Raw genomic sequence first — 21,470 nt, 5'->3', positions numbered from 1 at the left:
CAACATCTGTTGTTTCTTGTGTTGTTGATTTTACCCATTCTGACAGGTGTGAGGTAATATCTCATTATAGTTTTGATTTCTATTTCCTTGATGATCAGTGATGTTGAGCATCTTTTCATGTGTCTGTTGGCCATCTAGATGTTTTCTTTGGAAGTGTCTATTCATGTCTTCTGCCCATGTTTTTTTTTTAATTTTTTAATTTTATTTTATTTATTTATGATAGGCACACAGTGAGAGAGAGAGAGAGGCAGAGACACAGGCAGAGGGAGAAGCAGGCTCCATGCACCGGGAGCCCGACGTGGGATTCGATCCCGGGTCTCCAGGATCGCGCCCTGGGCCAAAGGCAGGCGCCAAACCGCTGCGCCACCCAGGGATCCCTTCTGCCCATGTTTTAATTGGATTAGATGTTTTCTCTTGTTTGAGTTTTATAAGTTCTTTATAGATTTTGATTACTAACCCTTTATCAAATATGTCATTTGCAAATATCTTCTCCTATTCCATAGATTGCCTTTTAGTTGTGTTGATTGTTTCCTTTGCTGTGCAGAAGCTTGTCATTTTGATGAATCCTCAGTGGTTTATTTTTGCTTTTATTTTTCTTGCCTCAGGTGACATATCTAGAAAGAAGTTGGCATGGCGATGTCAAAGGGGTTACTGCCTGTGTTCTTCTGTAGGATTTTTATGGTTTCATGTCACACATTTGGGTCTTTTATCCATTTTTAATTTATTTTTGTATATCATATAAGAAAGTGATCCAGTTTCATTCTTTTGCATGTGGGATGTCCAGTTTTCCCAATCCCCTTTGTTGAAAAGACTGTCTTTTTTTCCATTGGATATTCTCTCATGCTTTGTTGAAGACTAATTGACGTGTAGTTGTGGATTTGTTTCTGGGCTTTCTATTCTGTTCTATTATCTATTTGTTTATTTTTGTGCCAGTACGTTACTGTTTTGATCACTACACCTTTGTAGTATACTTTGAAGTCTGGAATTGTGATGCCTCCAGCTTTTCTTTTCTTTTTAAGGTTACTTTGGCTATTCAGGGTTTGTGTGGTTCCATACCAAATTTAGGATTTTTTTTCTAGCTCTGTGAAAAAGGCTGTTGATATTTTGATAGGGATTACATTAAATGTGTAGATTGTTTGGGGTGGTGTAGACATTTTAAAAATATTTGTTCTTCAGATCCATAAGCATGGAATTTCTTTCTATTTCTTTGTGTCATCTTCAAATTCTTTCATTAGGGTTTTAAAATATTCACCGTACAGTGTTTCAACTCTTTGGTTATGTTTATGCCTAGGTAGCTTATGGTTTTTGGTGCAATTATAAATGGGATTCCTTACTTTCTCTTTCTGCTGTTTCATTATTGGTATATAGAGATAAAACAGATGTCTATACACTGATTTTGTATCCTGCAACTTTAATGAATTCTTGTATCAGTTCCAGCACTCTTTTGGTGATATCCTTCAGGTTTTTGCATACACTATCATGTCATCTGCAAATAGTGAAAGTTTTTCTTCTTCCTTGCTGATTTTGATGCTTTTTATTGTCTGATTACTGTGGCTGGTACTTCCAGTACTGTTTTAAAGAACAGTGGTTACAGAGGACATCCTTGTCTTGTTCCTGACCATAGAGGAAAGCTTTATGGTTTTCTCCATTGATGATGATATTAGCTGTGGGTTCTTCATACGTGATCTTTATGATGTTGAGCTATGTTCCCTCGAAACCTACCCTGTTGAGGGTTTTCATCATGAATATATATTGTACTTTGTCAAATGCTTTTTCTGCATCTATTGAAAAGATCATATGGTTTTTATCCTTTCTTTTATTAATGTGGTGTATCATGTTGATTAATTTGGGAATATTGAACCAAAATTACAATCCAGGAATAAATCCCACTTGATTATGATGAATTATTTTTAATGTATTGTTAGATTTGTTATGCTAGTAATTTTTTGACTATTTTTGAATCCATGTTCATCAGGGATATTAGCTTGTATTTCTCTCTTTCTCTCTCTCTCTGTCTCTGTCTCTGTCTCTCTCTGTCTCTCTCTCTCTCTGCAGTGCTCTTATCTGTTTTTGGTATTGGGGTAATGCTGGCATCATAGAATGAATGTGAAAGTTTTCCTTCCTTTTCTATTTGTTGGAATGGTTTGAGAAGAATAGGTATTAACTCTTCTTTAAATGTTTAGTAGAATATGCCAGTGAAACCATCTATCCCTGGACTTTTATTTATTAGGGGTTTTTTGATTGGTGATTCAGTTTCTTTGCTGGTTATCAGTCTGTTCAAGTTTTCTATTACTTCCTATTTCATTTTTGATAGTTCATATGTTTCCAGGAATTTATTAATTTCTTCCAGGTTGTCCAATTTGTTGGCATATAATTTTTCAGAATAGTCTCATAATTGTACTGCTGTGCTGTTGGTTGTTATTTCTCCTCTCTCATTTGTGATCTTATTTATTAGGGTTCCTTGTCTTCTTGAAAAGTCTGGCTAGAGTTTTTATCAATATTATTAATATTTTTCAAAGAACCAACTCTTGGTTTCATTGATATCTTCTATTATTTTTTTAGTTTCTATGTCATTTACAAATTCTGCTCTAATATTTATTATTTCCCTCCTTCTGCTGGCTGTATGCTTCATTTGTTGTTTTTTTCTAGTTCTTTTTAGGTGTAAGGTTAGATCATTAATTTGAGATTTCTTTTCCTGTTTAAAGTATGTCTGTACTGCTATTTACTTCCCGTGCAGGACCACTTTTTATGCATTCCCAAAAGTTTTGCTGTGGGCATCGGTTTCCGCTGCTCTTCTGGGGGAAGGGCCTTTACCACACTTGGACTGAAGAAGCTGGATGCCATTTTCTCATTTTTCAAAAATTAGATTCTTTCTTGCTGAGTTTTGGGATCCTTTATATATTCTGTATATTAGATCATTTTCTAATATATGACATACAAAGATTTTCTCCCATTATGTGGCTTATATTTTAAATTTATTGACAAGATATTCTCTTGTACAGAGTTGCAAATTTTGAAGAGACCAAATTTTCCCATTTTTTCCTTTGTAGCTTATGCTTTTAGTGTCATATCTAAGAATACATTGCTAAATACAAAGTTATAAATATTTACCCATATATTTTTTTAAGAGTTACATAATTTACTGGGAGAAGATAGTGGAGTAGTAGGAAAAGCCTAGGCTTGCCTAATCCCATGAACACAACTAGATAACTATCAAATCATTTTACACACCCCAGAAATCAACCTGAAGACTGACAGAACAAACTCCACAACTAAAGGGAGAGAAGATACATCAAAGAAGGTAGGAAATGCAGAGACATGGTTTGGAGGAGAAATGGATCACATCTTCTGTGGAAGGGATGAATCCAAGGAGGTAGATAAAAGGGAGACAGAAAGGAGCACACAGGGAAATCCACAAGGAAAATGCTTCCTTAAGCCATTGGCTGGGAAAATGAGATGGGATGATTTTCATGGATTCTTGCAATCAGTGGGGCTTAAAGCCAGTTCTAAAGGTTGGAAAGATGTAAGTGTGATATATATATATAATATATATCTATAATATATAATATATATATATATAGTAATATTCCATTGTCTGTGTGTGTGTGTGTGTGTGTGTGTGTGTGTGTGTATCACATCTTCTTTTTCCATTCATCTTACGTTGGACATGGAGGCTCCTTCCACAGTTTGGCTATTTTTTTAATAATAAATTTATTTTTTATTGGTGTTCAATTTGCCAACATACAGAATAACACCCAGTGATAATCCCGTCAAGTGCCCCCTCAGTGCCCGTCACCCATTCACCCCCACCCCCCGCCCTCCTCCCCTTCCACCACCCCTAGTTGGTTTCTCAGAGTTAGGAGTCTTCATGTTCTGTCTCCCTTTCTGATATATCCTACCCATTTCTTCTCCCTTCCCTTCTATTCCCTTTCACTATTATTTATATTCCCCAAATGAATGAGACCATATAATGTTTCTCCTTCTCCGATTGACTTATTTCACTCAGCATAATACCCTCCAGTTCCATCCACGTTGAAGCAAATGGTGGGTATTTGTTATTTCTAATGGCTGAGTAATATTCCATTGTATACATAAACCACATCTTCTTTATCCATTTATCTTTCAATGGACACCGAGGCTCCTTCCACAGTTTGGCTATTGTGGACATTGCTGCTAGAAACATCGGGGTGCAGGTGTCCCGGCGTTTCATTGCATCTGTATCTTTGAGGTAAATCCCCAGCAGTGCAATTGCTGGGTTGTAAGGCAGGTCTATTTTTAACTCTTTGAGGAACCTCCACACAGTTTTCCAGAGTGGCTGCACCAGTTCACATTCCCACCAACAGTGCAAGAGAGTTCCCCTTTCTCCACATCCTCTCCAACATTTGTGGTTTCCTGTCTTGTTGATTTTCCCCATTCTCACTGGTGTGAGGTGGTATCTCATTGTGGTTTTGATTTGTATTTCCCTGATGGCCAGTGATGTGGAGCATTTTCTCATGTGCTTGTTGGCCATGTCTATGTCTTCCTCTGTGAGATTTCTGTTCATGTCTTTTGCCCATTTCATGATTGGATTGTTTGTTTCTTTGCTGTTGAGTTGAATAAGTTCTTTATAGATCTTGGATGCTAGCCCTTTATCTGATAGGTCATTTGCAAATATGTTCTTCCATTCTGTAGGTTGTCTTGTAGTTTTTTTGACTGTTTCTTTTGCAGTGCAGAAGCATTTTATCTTGATGAAGTCCCAATAATTCATTTTTGTTTTTGTTTCCCTTGCCTTCATAGATGTATCTTGCCAGAAGTTGCTGTGGCCAAGGTCAAAAAGGGTGTTGCCTGTGTTCTCCTCTAGGATTTTGATGGATTCTTGTCTCACATTTAGATCTTTCATCCATTTTGAGTTTATCTTTGTGTATGGAATAAGAGACTGGTCTAGTTTCATTCCTCTACACATGGCTGTCCAATTTTCCCAGCCCCATTTATTGAAGAGATTGTCTTTTTTCTCATGGATAGTCTTTCTTGCTTTGTCTAATATTAGTTGACCGTAGAGTTGAGGGCCAATTTCTGGGTTCTCTATTCTGTACCATTGATCTATGTGTCTGTTTTTGTGCCGGGACCACACTGACTTGATGATCACAGCTTTGGAGTACAACTTGAAATCTGGCAAAAAGCATAATATACCTAGGAATAAACCTAACCAAAGAGTTTAAGGATCTATACCCTAAAAACTACAGAACACTTCTGAAAGAAATCGTGGAAGACACAAAGAGATGGAAAAATATTCCATGCTCATGGATTGGAAGAGTTAATATTGTGAAAATGTCAATGCTGCCCAGGGAAATTTACATATTCAATGCATTCCCTATCAAAATACCATGGACTTTCTTGAGAGAGTTGGAACAAATAATCTTACGATTTGTGTAGAATCAGAAAAGACCCTGAATAGCCAGGGGAATTTTGAAAACAAAAACCAGAGCCAGTGGCATCAGAATGCTGGAACTTCCTTTTCAATCAAGCTTCCCTCAGGCTCAGCACAGTGGGCCCCTACCCCAGAAGACCAGCAGAAGTCCCCTTTCATATCAATTCTCTCAACCCAAATTTTTCTGCAGGGTTTCGCTTCTAGTGGAAGTAGCATCAGGTCTAAGTTAACAAACAGACGAGGGCACAACTAGTTAAAACTCACCACATTCTGCCCAAGGACAATACAAGAGTCTCATTTTAGAACTAAAGACACCTGTGAGTTGAATTTGAGGTTATGGAGAAATATTTACCATGCAAATACATAGCAAAAGAAAGCCAGAGTAGCAATACTTATGTTGAAAAAAAACCTAGGCTTTAAAACAAAGACTGTAACAAGAGACAAAAAAGAGCACTATATAATAATAAAGGGGACAATCCAATAAGATGATCCTGCAACTGTAAATATCCATGCACCTAAATATATAAAACAATAACAAACATAAAGAAACTCATTGATAACAATACAATAATAGTAAGAGACTTTAATACCCTACTTACATCAATAAACAGATAATCTAAACAAAATCAATAAGGAAACAATGGCTTTGTATGACACACTGGGCCAGATGGACTTAACAGATATATTCAGAACCTTCCATTCTGAAATAGCAGAATACACATTCTTTTCATGATACATTCTTTTGAATAGATCACATATTAGGTCACAAATCGGGCCTCAAAAGACATGAACAGAAATTTCACAGAGGAAGACATAGACATGGCCAACAAGCACATGAGAAAATGCTCCACATCACTGGCCATCAGGGAAGTACAAATCAAAACCACAATGAGATACCACCTCACACCAGTGAGAATGGGGAAAATTAACAAGACAGGAAACAACAAATGTTGGAGAGGATGTGGAGAAAGGGGAACCCTCTTACACTATTGGTGGAAATGTGAACTGGTATAGCCACTCTAGAAAACTGTGTGGAGGTTCCTCAAAGAGTTAAAAATGGATCTGCCCTATGACCCAGCAATTGCACTCCTGGGGATTTACCCCAAAGATACAGATGCAGTGAAAAGGCAGGACACCTGCACCCCAATGTTTATAGCAGCAATGTCCACAATAGCCAAATTGTGGAAGGAGCCTTGGTGTGCATCGAAAGATTAATGGATAAAGAAGATGTGGTAATTGTACACAATGGAATATTACTGATCCATTAGAAACGACAAATACCCACTATTTGCTTCGATGTGGATGGAACTGGAAGGTATTATGCTGAGTGAAGTAAGTCAATCGGAGAAGGGCAAACATTATATGGTCTCAATCATTTAGGGAATATAAAAAATACTAATGGGGAATACAGGGGAAAGGAGAGAAAATGAGTGGGAAATATCAGTGATGGTGACAGAACGTGAGAGACTCCTAACTCTGGGAAACAAACAAGGGGAAATGGAAAGGGAGGTGGGCGGGGGGGATGGGGTGACTGGGTGATGGGCTTTAAGGAGGACACTTGATGAGATGAGCACTGAGTGTTATGCTATATGTTGGCAAATCGAACTCCAATAAAAAAAAATATACAAAAAAAAAAAAAACAACCCAACAACAAACCGGGCCTCAACAAATACAAAAAGATTGAAATCATACCATGCATATTGTCTGACCAAAATTCTATGAAACTAGTATTCAAGCATAAGAAAAAATTTGGAAAGACCACAAATACATGGAGGTTAAACAACATGATACTAAACAATGAATGGGTCAACTAGAAAATGAAAGAAAAAACTTAAAAAAAAATACATGGAAGCAAGTGAAAATGCAAACACAATGGTCTAAAATCTTTGTCATGTAGCACAATTGGCCTAAGAGGGAAGTATATAGCAATACATGTCTACTTTAAGCATCAAGAAAATCTCAAAACGAAACAAAACAAACAAACAAAAAACCCCAACCTAACCTTTACCACTAAAGGAGCTAAAAAAGAACAATGAAGCCTAAAGCAGACATAGGAAGGAAATAATAAAAATTAGATCAGAAATAAATGATATAGAAACTAAAAAAATATTAATGGAACAGATCACTGAAACTAGGAGCTGGTTCTTTGAAAAAATGAATAAAATTGGCAAACTGCCAGCCAGACTTATCAAAAAGGAAAGAGAAAGGACCCAAATTAAAAACAAATCACAAGTGAGAGACGAGAAATAACCAACACCAGAGGAATAGAAACACTTATAAGAGAATATTATGAAAAAGTATATGCCTAAAATTGGACAAACTGGAAGAAATGGACAAATTCCTAGAAACATATAAACTACCAGAACTGAAATAGGAAGAAATAGAAAAGTTGAACAGACCAATAATCAGCCAAAAAATTGAATCAGTACTAAAAAATCTCCCAACAATCAAAAGTCCAGGGCCAGATTGCTTCACAGTCAGATTCTACAAAATATTTAAGGAAGTCTTAATACCTATTATTCTCAAGCTATTGTAAAAAATAAAAAGAAAGGAAAACTTCTGAATTTATTCTATGAGGCCAACATTATCTTGATTCCAAAACCAGGTTAAGACTCCACTAAAAAAGAGAACTACAGGCCAATATCCCTGATGAACACGGACACAAAAATTCTCAACAAAATTCTAGCAAACTGAATCCAACAGTACATTTAAAGAATTATTCACCATGATCAAGTGAGATTGATTCCTGGGTTGCAAGTGTGGTTCAATATTCTCAAATCAATCAATGTGATATACCACATTTATAAAAGAAAGTATAAGAATCATATTATTCTTTCAGTAGTTGCAGGAAAAACACTTGACAAAGTATAACATCCATTCATGATAAAAACTTTTAGCAAAGTAGAGTTAGAGGAAACATACTTCAACACAATAAAGGCCGTATACCCAAAACCCTAATATCATCCTCAATGGAGAACAACTGAGAGCTTGTCCTTTGTGATCAGGGACAAGACAGGGATATTCACTCTCACCATTGTTATTTAACATGTACTAGAAGTCCTAGCCACAGTTTTCAGACAACACAAAGAAATAAAAGGCATCCAAATTGGCAAGGGACTTTCACTGTTTGCAGATGACAAGAGAATATATATATAGAAAACTTGAAAGACTCCACCAAAAAATTGCTAGAACTGATACATGAATCCAGTAAAGTTGCAGAATACAAAATGAATGTACAGAAATCTGTTGCATTTCTGTACACCAATAATGAAACACCAGAAAGAGAAAATAAGGAATCAATCCCATGTACACTTGCACAAAAAAGAAGATACCTAGGCATAATCCTAATCAAAGAGGTGAAAGGTCAGTCTTCTTAAAACTATAAAACACTGATGAAAACATTGAAGATGACACAAAGAAATGGAAAGACATTACATACTCTTGGATCAGAACAAAAATTATTAAAATGTGTATACAACCCAAAGCAATTTACATATTTATTGTAATTACTATCAAAATATCAACACAATTTTTCACAGAGAAAAAATTCCTACATTACCTCTCACTTGTCAGAATGGCTAAAATCAACAATAGGTGATGAGATTTGTGGAGAAAAAAGGAATACTCATGCACTGTCGGGAATGTAAACTGATGCAGCCACTGTGGAAAACAGTATGGAGGTTTCTCAGACAGTAAAAATAGAACTATCCTATGATCATGGAATCAAACTACTGAGTATTTACCCATAGGGTGTGAAAACACTAATTCAAAGAGATACATGCATCCTGAAATTTACAAAAGCATTATTTACAATAGCCAAATTATGGAAGCAGCCGAAGTAACCATCAATTGATGAATGGATAAAGAAGAATTAGTATATATACACAATGGAATATTACTCAGCCATAGAAAAGAATGGAATCTTTCCATTTGCAAGGACATGGATGGAGCTAGAGATATAATGCTAAGTGAAATATGTTAGAGAAAGACTGATACCATATGATTTCACTCATATGTAGAATTTAAGAATCAAATGAGTAAAGGGAAAAAAGAGAAAAAGAGACAAATCAAGAAACAGACTGAAGAAAAAAAGATGGTTATCAAAGGGGAGGTTAGTGGGGGGCTGATTTAAATAGTAATGATGATTAAGGACTGCAGTTGTCCTGATGAGTACTGGATGATGTATGGAATTGTTGAATAGCTATATTGTACATCGGAAGTCAATTTAACACTGTATTTTTGCTAACTGGAATGAAAGTAAAAACTTAAAAATAATGAAAACATGCACTGTAGTATGTATACATAATTGAATAATTTATAATATGTAAGAAAGAACACATTCAATACATAGCTTAAAGGCATTTTATAATATAGGAGAAAGAAATGTCATGTGAGCATATTTATGAAATTATTTAAGGTATATTTTTAAAGGTAGTTTTATTGATTTGGGTGGGTACAATAACTAGAACAGGAACTCTCATTCAAGGCAGTAAAAGTTCTGAGGGCTAGGGAGGTTAGGTGCATTGTAGTTCTATATTAGATATGCAAGCCAAGAGAGTCTATTAAACATAGTAAAATTCAAAGACCTAGAACAATCTCAACGTTTGTAATGCAGACAGGTCCAAGAGTTGGTAATCAGTGAGAGATGGTAGTGTGAGTAAGAGAAGGTCAGTTAAAAGTGAGAATGGCCTGAGGCAGTTGCTGAGAAGAAATTTGGGTGTTTATAGCTCACCTTTACTAGTTTCTGAATTAGTGAATGTGTTTTTGTCTTGCAAGGCTATTTTATAGGGACTGAGGAAGGGTGAAGTGTAAACTGCCACATCTCCCATTTCTCTGTGGCCTTTATTTAGTGATTGCATGTTATGTTCCAATTTTATTCAGTCAAAGGCCCTGATGTATTCTGGGATGCATTTCAGCTGGAGACAGGATTTCCAGACTGTTCTTGTCTTTGCTTTTCCCAGGCATCAGGTATACAGTCTCCTTGGTGCCAGGACCAGTTTTTCCCATGCATAATTTAGCCTAAGGTTTCCCACCACAAAATTTTAAATTAGTTACATAAGATATATATGGATTATTGTCATTATAAAGATTAAGGGACCCTGTCTTAGCCTCCCTTGCCTATTACACATAGTTGGCCTATTATGTAGAAATAGCCTCACTCCTCGATGCTACTTTGGGAGCCACAACTGTGATTAATGTCTCAGCTGAGCACAGACAAGTGTCTGAATTAAATTGTTTCTGTTCACACCTCAGTTACTTCCAACTAAGGCTGAATATGCAATTTCTAGGCTAGAGAACGTCTGAAGGCAGAGTAGTCCCTGCACAAGATCCCTATAGACAAGTAAAGCATTTTAAAATGGAATAACCGGATTAACAATGTGCACATCATCTACATCATCTAGTGTGAGCTGAAATTTTATTTACCTAAATTCCCCCAGAATACATTGATCAAAGTCTCAGTCAACACGTGCTGCGCTATTTCAAACTTGGAAATGTGATAGTCTTGCCCTGCCAGAAGTAGACACTTTGGATGAAAGACAGAGAAGTAGATGTTGTTACCAACCCTAGGATTACCCCTATGATAAGGAAGGTCAATACTTCTATTTTGAAGATGTTTTTTGATTTATATTTGTGCTGAGTTCAGGCAGTTTGGGGCAGGGTAGGCCAGGTGAGTAGGATTGTAAGCATGCAGAATTACGTTGTCACTGTCAAATTTCAGCTAAATAGCTTTAAAAATTAAGTTTGTAAAGCAGGCATTTCAAATGCAATTATGAGGGCTGAAGCATTCATGTAGTACCTGACAAAATCAAGGGAGGTTATGCAAGCATCAAATAGACAAAACCCCAATCTTCAAATTGGCTCACCTATGTTTGGAAAAGCTGCTTTCTCTTCCTTATCTTACTGAAAGATATAGAAGAAACAATTATTCTTTAGTAGATAAATAGGTAAAGAATATGTGGTTAGTGTATACGTATATAAAATTACACAGACATAAAATGGAAGGGTGGTATCTTGCCATTTGTGACAACATGAATGGACCTGAAGAGTGTTATGCTAGTTGAAAGAAGTCAGAGAAAGACACATGCTATATGATTACACTTACATGTGGAATCTAAAAAACATAACAAATGAACAAACAAAATTTGCAGATACAGAGAACAGATTGATAGCTGTCAGAGTGTCAATGTGTTGTAGGTGGACAAAATACATGCAGGGGGTCAATTGTATGGTGATGTATGGTTAACTATACTTATTGTAGTGGTCACTTTGTAGTTTATAAAAATACATCTAAAACTGATGTAATGCAATTTACCAAATGTAATAAATGATTTTTAAAAAAGGCTCCAAAGAAAGCCCTGTATTGTTGTTGGGGTTTGAAATGTCAAGATACATTTGGGCTTTCTTAAATCATATGCAAAATACTGTATATAAATACACACACATTTTATATGGACTGAACTATGTTCCCCAAAATTCATATGTTGAAGCCTTCACTTCCAATGTGACTATATTTGAATATAGGATAGGTAATCAAGGCTATATGAGATCATAAAGGTGGGGCCAGAATAATACTATAATTTTTGTATAGTATAATACTATTCTATAATAATACTGATGTCTTTTCATTATAAAAAGACAACAGGCACATAGCTTCACAAAGTAAAAAGCTATTATGTGAGAGCATAGTAAAAAGGTGGTCATTTGCACTTCTTTTCTGTGCCATTTTCTTATAGCAACCATGGGAGACTATTATTTTCTCTGGAGAGAAGAACTATTGCTTTGGGGAAAGTCTCAATGAGATCTGTGAAATGGTAAAGTGATAAAATGTTCACTAGCTTTAAAGATCAGTGTAGGAGTTCTAAATTTGTCAATTACCCTGAACCCTTGAATAAGTTATTTAAGGTATCTAGAACTCACTTTCACCGCATGGGAAAGGAGGAATGTACCTTCTTCACAGAATTATTGTGACTTAGCTAGAGTAATGGGTTTAGAAAATGAAATCATGTCAGTCATCTCTGTGCAAAACCATATGGTGGCTCTCCATTTCACCCAAATTATATCCTAACATTTATACAAGGTCAAAGAGATCCTATGTGATGTGTTCCTCATACCATTTGACCCACATCTACCATTATTTCCTTGGCTCCTTCTGCTCCTTCCAATATCAGCTTCCTTCTTTTCTCCCTGGAAGGTCCCAGGCATAGTTCTGCCTTAAGGCCTATTTTTATTTACTCTAGTTTCCCCTCTTGCTCAGAATGCCACTCAATGAGTATTTGCTTTAACTTCACTTTCTCAATGAAGTCATATTCTGAATATCCTGTTTAACACTTAATCTTTTCATCCACCCAAAGTACACCGTATTCTCATTAGTCATTCTGTATTTCCTTTCCCCCCCATACCATGAGTCATTATTAACACACTATATAACTTACTATTTATAATGTTCATTGTATGTTCATCTTTGCATTTTGTCAAGTTTTTAGTATATTAAAATAGTTATAATTTCAGTGTATTAAAATAATAGCTTGCTTTACATAATAGATATTATTTCCATCTGTATGTTTTTTAAAGATTTTATTTATTTATTTATTCATGAGAGACACACAGAGAGAGAGGCAGAGACACAGGCAGAGACACAGGCAGAGGGAGAAGCAGGCTCCATGCAGGTAGCCTGGTGTGGGACTCGATCCCAGGACTCCAGGATCACAGCTTGAGCTGAAGGCAGATGCTCAACCACTGAGCCACCCAGGTGTCCCTCCATGTGTATGTTTAACTGAATGAAAACGAATTAGGATGAAGATGACTATAAAGGGTAATGGAACTCTATTTTAAGCAAGTCTTGGAAACACTCCTGTCTCTTCCATTGTCCAACATTATAAAAGATACAAAGTTCTAATTTAACTTTTTATTTTGCAATAATTGTAAATTAGCATGAAAGTCTAAGAAATAATTCAAAGGTATCACATATATTCTATACATAATTCTCTAGATGATAAGCTTTTGCAAAACTATAGTATAAATTCATCCTTCTAGAACTTCTGGCAAACTAAATTTAACAATACCTTAAAAGGATCATATCCCATGATCAAGGGGCATTTTATTCCAGGGATGCAAGCATGTTTCAACATCCACAAATCAATTAATATGATATACCACATTAACAAAATGAAGGACTAAAATTAAATAATCATATAAACATCTGAAAAAAAGCATTTGACAAAACATAATATCCCTTCATGATAAAAAAAAACTTTTGCCATTGTGGCTATAGAGAGAACATAACAAAATAAAGGCCATATATGATAAGCCCATAGTCAATGGTGAAAAACTGAAAAGGTTTTTCTCTAAGATCAGGAACTAGACGTAAAGCCTACTATCACCACTTTTATTCAACACGGTACTAGTGAAAGTCCTAGCTGAAGCAATCATGCAGGAAAAATATATAAAAGACATCCAAATTAGAAAGGAAGAAATAAAACATTGTATTTGCAGATGACATATAGAAAAAAATCCTAAAGACTCCACTAAAAATCAAACTGTTAGAATTAATCAGTGAATTCAGTAATGTTGCAAGATACAAAATTAATACCCAAACTTTTCTTCTTCTGGTGAGGAGTTTTAATATCTACTCTTTTAGCAACTTTCAAAACACACAAGACAGTATTGTTAACTATAGTCATCATGCTATGCATTACAACTATAGAAATTATTTATCTTATAACTGGAAGTTCACACTTTTTTAAAAAACTTTTTTAAGATTGATTTATTTATTCATGAGAGACACAGAGAGGCAGAGACACAGGCAGAAGGAGAAGCAGGCTCCTCAAAGAAAGCCTGATGCCGGACTCGATCCTGGATCCCAGTATCACGCCCTGAGCCGAAGGCAGATGCACAACCACTGAGCCACCCAGCCATCCCGGAAGTTTATACCTTTTAACCACATTTACTCATTTTGCTTACTCCCTCAACCTTGCCAACTCTGGCAACCACCTACCCAATCTTAGTATCTATATGGTTATTTCATTTCTTCTTCCTGTTCTTCTTTTTCCTCTCCTGTTCCTCCTCCTCAACCTCCTCCCTCTTTTCCTCCTTCTTCCTCTTCTTCTTCTACTCATTCCATATATAAGTGAGATCATACAGTATATGTCTTCATCTGACTTCTTTCACTTAGAATAACACCCTCAAGGTCCATCCATGTTGTTGCCAATAGCAGGATTCCTTATTTTTTATGGGTGAATAATCATATCTATATACCTTTTAATTATACCAATATACCATTTAATTAATCATATCTATATACCATTTAATTATACCAATATACCGTTTTATTAATCCATTCATTTGTCACTGGACACTGAGGTTGTTTCTTTGTCTTGGATATTGTGTAAAATGCTGCAATGTCCATGGGGGTGAAAATATCTTTTTGATATAGTGATCTTGTTGCCTTCAGATAAATATTTGTAGGTAAAATTGCTGGATTATATGGTAGAACTATAAAATAGTTCTATTTTATTTTGTTTGAGAAACTTCTATACTAATTTCCATAGTGACTGTACCAATTTACATTCCCCAACAACAGTACACAGTGGTTCCCTTTTCTCCATATCATCACTAATACTTGTTAGTTCTTGTCTTTTTAATAATAATTATTCTAGGATAGAGAAGGTGTGATATACATATACAATGGAATATTACTCAAGCATCAAAAAGAAAGAAATCTTGCCATTTGCAGTGACATGGTTGGAACTTGAGCGTATTATGCTAAGCAGAATAAATCAGTCAGAGAAAGACAAATGTATTATTTCACTCATGTATAATTTAAGATACAAAACATGAACATAGGGGAAAGGAAGGAAAAATAAGATAAGACAAAATCAGAGAGGGAGATAAACCATAAGAGACTCTTAACTATAGGAAACAAACTGAGGGTTGCTGGAGGGAAAGGGAGTGGAGGATGGAGTAACTGGGTGATGGGCATTAAGGAAGGCACTTGATAGGGATGCCTGAGTGGCTCAGTAGTTGAGCATCAGCCTTCAGCTCAGGGTGTGGTCCTGGGATCTGAGATCAAGTCCTGCATTGGGCTCCCTGCGAGGTGCCTGCTTCTCCCTCTGCCTATGTCTCAGCTTCTCTCTGTGTCTCCCATGAATAAATAAAAATAAAAATAATCTTTAAAAAAAGTGTTGCACTTTAAAAAAAAAAAGAAAGTCACTTGATGGAAATGAGCACTGGGTGTTATATACAACTGATGAATCACTGAACTCTTCCTCTGAAACTAATAATACACTAAATATTAATTACATTGATTTTAAACGTAAAAAACAAGTTATTCTAACAGATGTGAGGTGATACCTTATCATGGTCTTGATTCCTCCTGATGATAAATGATATTGAGCACCTTTTCATGTATCCATTGGCCATTTGTATGTCTTATTTGGAAAAATGTCTATTCAGATCCTCTACCCACTTTTTAACTTGACAGCTTTATTCTATTGATTTGCAGGAGTTATTTATATATTTTGGATATTAGCCACTTATCAAATATGTGATCTTAAAATATTTTTTCTGAGGTTGCCTTTTCATTTTGTTGATGGTTTCCTTTGCTGTACAGAAGCTTTTTAGCTTGATATATTTCTACTCAATCAGTTTCACTATTAGTGTCAAATCCAAAAACTATCACCAAGACTGCTGTCAAGGAGCTAACTCCCTATATTTTCTTCTAGGAATTGTATAGTTTCAGGTCTTATATTAAAGTTATTCCATTACAAGTTGATTTTTGTGTATAGTGTAAGATAGTGGTCCAGTTTTATGCTTTTGCATGTGACTGTCCAGTTTTCCCAGTATTGTTTATTGAAGAGAATGTCCTTCATCCATTGTATATTCTTGGCTCCTTTGTTGTAAATTAATTCACCATATATATGTAAGTTTATTTCTGGGCTCTCTATTCTGTTTTATTGGTCTATGTGTCTTTGTTTTTGTCAGTGCCACATTGTTTTATTATAGCTTTCTCATTTGTAATATAGTTTGAAACCAAGAAGTGTGATGCCTCCGGCTTTGTTTTTTCTCAGTATTTCTTGGACTATGAAGGTTATTTTGTGGTTTGATACAAATTTTAGGATCGCTCATTCTATTTCTTTTTTAACCAAGAAAAGAATGTTGTTTATATATATATTTTTAGGTTATACATGCTTACAAGTCTTTTTAAAGTTTTTATTTATATTCCAGGTAGTTAACATGCAGTGTAATATTAGTTACAGGTGTACAATATACTCATTCATCACTTCCATACAATACCCAGTGCTCATCACAAGTGCACTCCTTAATCCCCATCACCTGTTTAAACCATCTCCCCACTCACTTTCCTTCTGCTAACCATCGGTTTGCTTTCTATAGTTTTGTTCTCTATAACTAACAATCGGTTTGTCTCTATAGTTTGTTCTCTATGTCTGTTTCTTGGTTTTTCACTCTCTCTTTTTCCTCATTGCTCATTTGGCTTCTTTCTTAAATTCTGCATATGAGTGAAATTGTATGGTATTTGTCTTTTTTTAAATTTTTTATTTATTTATGATAGTCACAGAGAGACAGAGAGAGAGAGAGGCAGAGACACAGGCAGAGGGAGAAGCAGGCTCCATGCACCGGGAGCCCGATGTGGGATTCGATCCCGGGTCTCCAGGATCGTGCCCTGGGCCAAAGGCAGGCACCAAACCGCTGCACCACCCAGGGATCCCCTGTATGGTATTTGTCTTGCTCTGACTTACTTCTTTCACTTAGCATTATACTCTCTAACTCCATACATGTCATGGCAAATGGCAAGATTCCATTTTTTATGGTTGAATATTCCAGTGTGTGTGTGTGTTGTGTGTGTGTGTAACATTTTCTTTATCCATTCACCAATAAATGGACACTTAAGCTGTTTTCATAATTTGCTTATTGTAGATAATGCTGCTATAAACATCACGGTGCATGTATCCCTTTAGGATAGCATCTTTGTATTCTCCTGGTAGTGTGAATGCTAGGTCATAGGATAGTTCTATTTTAAACTTTTTGAGGAATCTCCATACTGTTTTTCACAGTGGCTGCAGCAGTTTGCATTCTCACCAACAGTGCATGGGGTTCTTTTTCTTATACATCCTCACCAACAATTGTTTCTTGTGTTTTTTGATTTTAGCTCTTGTGAGAGATGTGAGGAGATATCTTACTGTAGTTTTGATTTGTATTTCCCTGACGAGGAGTGATGTTGAGGATCTTTCATTTGTCTGTTTGCCACTTGTATGTATTCTTTTTTTAAAATAAATTTATTTTTTATTGGTGTTCAATTTACCAACATACAGAATAATACCCAGTGCTCATCCCATCAAGTGCCCCCCTCAGTGCCCGTCACCCATTCACCCCACCCCCCGTCCTCCCCCACTTCCACCACCCCTAGTTCGTTTCCCAGAGTTAGGAGTCTTTATGTTTTGTCTCCCTTTCTGATATTTCCCACACATTTCTTCCCCCTTCCCTTAAATTCCCTTTCACTATTATTTATATTCCCCAAATGAATGAGAACATATAATGTTTGTCCTTCTCCGATTGACTTACTTCACTCAGCATAATACCCTCCAGTTCCATCCACGTTGAAGCAAATGGTGGGTATTTGTCGTTTCTAATGGCTGAGTAATATTCCATTGTATACATAAACCACATCTTCTTTATCCATTCATCTTTCGATGGACACTGAGGCTCCTTCCACAGTTTGGCTATTGTGGACATTGCTGCTATAAACATTGGGGTGCAGGTGTCCAGCGTTTCATTGCATCTGTATCTTTGGGGTAAATCCCCAACAGTGCAATTGCTGGGTCGTAGGGCAGGTCTATTTTTAACTCTTTGAGGAACCTCCACACAGTTTTCCAGAGTGGCTGTACCAGTTCACATTCCCACCAACAGTGTAAGAGGGTTCCCTTTTCTCTGCATCCTTTCCAACATTTGTCGTTTCCTGCCTTGTTAATTTGCCCCATTCTCACTGGTGTGAGGTGGTATCTCTTTTTTTTTTTTTTTTTTGAGGAGGTATCTCATTGTGGTTTTGATATGTATTTCCCTGATGGCAAGTGATGCAGAGCATTTTCTCATGTGCATGTTGGCCATGTCTATGTCTTCCTCTGTGAGATTTCTCTTCATGTCTTTTGCCCATTTCATGATTGGATTGTTTGTTTCTTTGCTGTTGAGTTTAATAAGTTCTTTATAGATCTTGGAAACTAGCCCTTTATCTGATAGGTCATTTGCAAATATCTTCTCCCATTCTGTAGGTTGTCTTTTAGTTTTGTTGACTGTATCCTTTGCTGTGCAAAAGCTTCTTATCTTGATGAAATCCCAATAGTTCATTTTTGCTTTTGTTTCTTTTGCCTTCGTGGATGTATCTTGCAAGAAGTTACTGTGGCCAAGTTCAAAAAGGGTGTTGCCTGTTTTCTCCTCTAGGATTTTGATGGACTCTTGTCTCACGTTTAGATCTTTCTTCCATTTTGAGTTTATCTTTGTGTATGGTGAAAGAGAGTGGTCTGGTTTCATTCTTCTGCATGTGGATGTCCAATTTTCCCAGCACCATTTATTGTCTTTCTTCCAATGGATAGTCTTTCCTCCTTTATCGAATATTAGTTGGCCATAAAGTTCAGGGTCCACTTCTGGGTTCTCTATTCTGTTCCATTGATCTATGTGTCTGTTTTTGTGCCAGTACCACACTGTCTTGATGACCACAGCTTTGTAGTACAACCTGAAATCTGGCATTGTGATGTCCCCAGCTATGGTTTTCTTTTTTAAAATTCCCCTGGCTATTCGGGGTCTTTTCTGATTCCACACAAATCTTAAAAGCCTCCACCCCAAGATTGCTAGAACTCATACAGCAATTTGGTAGCGTGGCAGGATACAAAATCAATGCCCAGAAATCAGTGGCATTTCTATACACTAACAATGAGACTGAAGAAACAGAAATTAAGGAGTCAATCCCATTTACAATTGCACCCAAAAGCATAAGATACCTAAAAATAAACCTAACCAAAGATGTAAAGGATCTATACCCTAAAAACTATAGAACACTTCTGAAAGGAATTGAGGAAGACACAAAGAGATGGAAAAATATTCCATGCTCATGGATTGGCAGAATTAATATTGTGAAAATGTCAATGTTCCCCAGGGCAATTTACACGTTTAATGCAATCCCTATCAAAATACCACTTGTATGTATTCTTTGGAAAAGTTTCTGTTTATGTCTTCTGCTCATTTTTATTGGATTATTTGGTTTTTGGTGTTGAGTTTTATAAACGATTTATATATTTTGGATACTAAGCTTTTATTGTATATGACATTTGACAATATCTTCTTCCATTCAGTAGATTGCCTTTTAGTTTTGTTGATTGTTTCCTTCACTTTGCAGAAGCTTTTTATTTTGATGTAGTCCCAGTAGTTTATTTTTGCTTTTATTTCCCTTGCCTCAGGAGACATATCTAGGAAAATGTTGCTGTGGCCAATGTCAGAGAGATTACTGCCTATGCACTCTTTAAAGATTTTTAGAGATTTAGGTCTCATATTTAGGTCTTTGATTCATTTGAGTTTATTTTTGTGTATGGTGAAAGAATGTGGCCCAGTTTCATTCTTTTGCATATAGCTGTCCAGTTTTCCCAATACTGTTTGTTAAAGAGACTTTTTCCCACTAGATATTGTTTCCTCCTTTGTCAAAGATTAATTGACAGTATAATTGTGGGTTTATTTCTAGATTTTCTCTTCTGTTCCATTGATCTATTTTCTTTTTTTTTTAGTATGATCTGTCTATTTTCATATCAGAACTATAATGTTTTAATTACTATTGCTTTGTGGTATCACTTGAAACTTGGAATTGTAAAACCCCCAGCTTTGTTTTTTTTTTTCAAGATTGCTTTGGCTATCAGAAGTCTTTTGTGGTTCCTTACCAATTTTAGAATTGTTTTTTTTAGTTCTGTGAATATTCTTTAATTTCTTTCTTTCTTCCTTCCTCTCTTTCTTTCTTTTCTTTCTTTCTCTTTCTTTTGTGTTCAATAATTTAATGTGTACAACACTTGTGTATAAAAAGGTGGGTATAGCACTTTGTGGATGTTCATTCTATTTTTATGAAAAACAATGCCATTGGAATAAATTCTATTTGGTTATTGTGTGAATTTGCTATTTTGTTTTGTTTTGTTTTAATATTAGAGCTCTTTCCATTTTATTTATTTATTTTCTTTTTTCTTAAATTTAAATTCAATTTGCCAACATATAGTAGTACATCATTATTTTCCAATGTAGTTTTTAATATTTCGTAAGTTGGGTATAACACTCGGTGCTTATCACTTCACATGTCCTTTTTAATGCCCGTCACCCAGTTACTCCATCCCCCCACCCACCTCCCCCTCAGTAACCCTCAGTTTGGTATTTTTAAAAATAGATTTCCATTCAAATTTGTGAAGAGTAGAGGACTGTACTTTTATTTTTTCTTTGCTTTTGTTTTTATTTGTCTTTGTCTGATTTTGGTCTTGGAATTAATACTAGCCTTATAAAATGAATTGGTAAGATTTCCCTCCTCTTCTGTGTTTGGGAAGATATTATATCAAACTTACATTTTTTTTCTTTAAATATATGATAGATTTCTCCAATAAAAACATCTGAACAGGAAGGTTTCATTTTCATTAAATTTTCAATTAGTTTATTTTATGGTTATGGAACTCTTCAGTTGGTCTGTTTCATTTCAGTTGAGTTTTGTTATTTTGTGGCTTTGGTAGAATCATTCCATTTATTCTATATTGTTGAATTTGTAAGCATAATGTTTGTAGTATTCTCTTACCATTTTTTTATTTTTTTATTTTTTATTTTTTTTTTATTTATTTATTTTTATTGGTGTTCAATTTACTAACATACAGAATAACACCCAGTGCCCGTCACCCATTCACTCCCACCCCCCGCCCTCCTCCCCTTCTACCACCCCTAGTTCATTTCCCAGAGTTAGCAGTCTTTACGTTCTGTCTCCCTTTCTGATATTTCCCACACATTTCTTCTCCCTTCCCTTATTTTCCCTTTCACTATT

This window comes from Canis lupus, chromosome X (assembly GCF_011100685.1).
Source record: "Canis lupus familiaris isolate Mischka breed German Shepherd chromosome X, alternate assembly UU_Cfam_GSD_1.0, whole genome shotgun sequence".
NCBI lineage: Eukaryota > Metazoa > Chordata > Mammalia > Carnivora > Canidae > Canis > Canis lupus.
Note: the sequence above shows the minus strand (reverse complement) of the source record.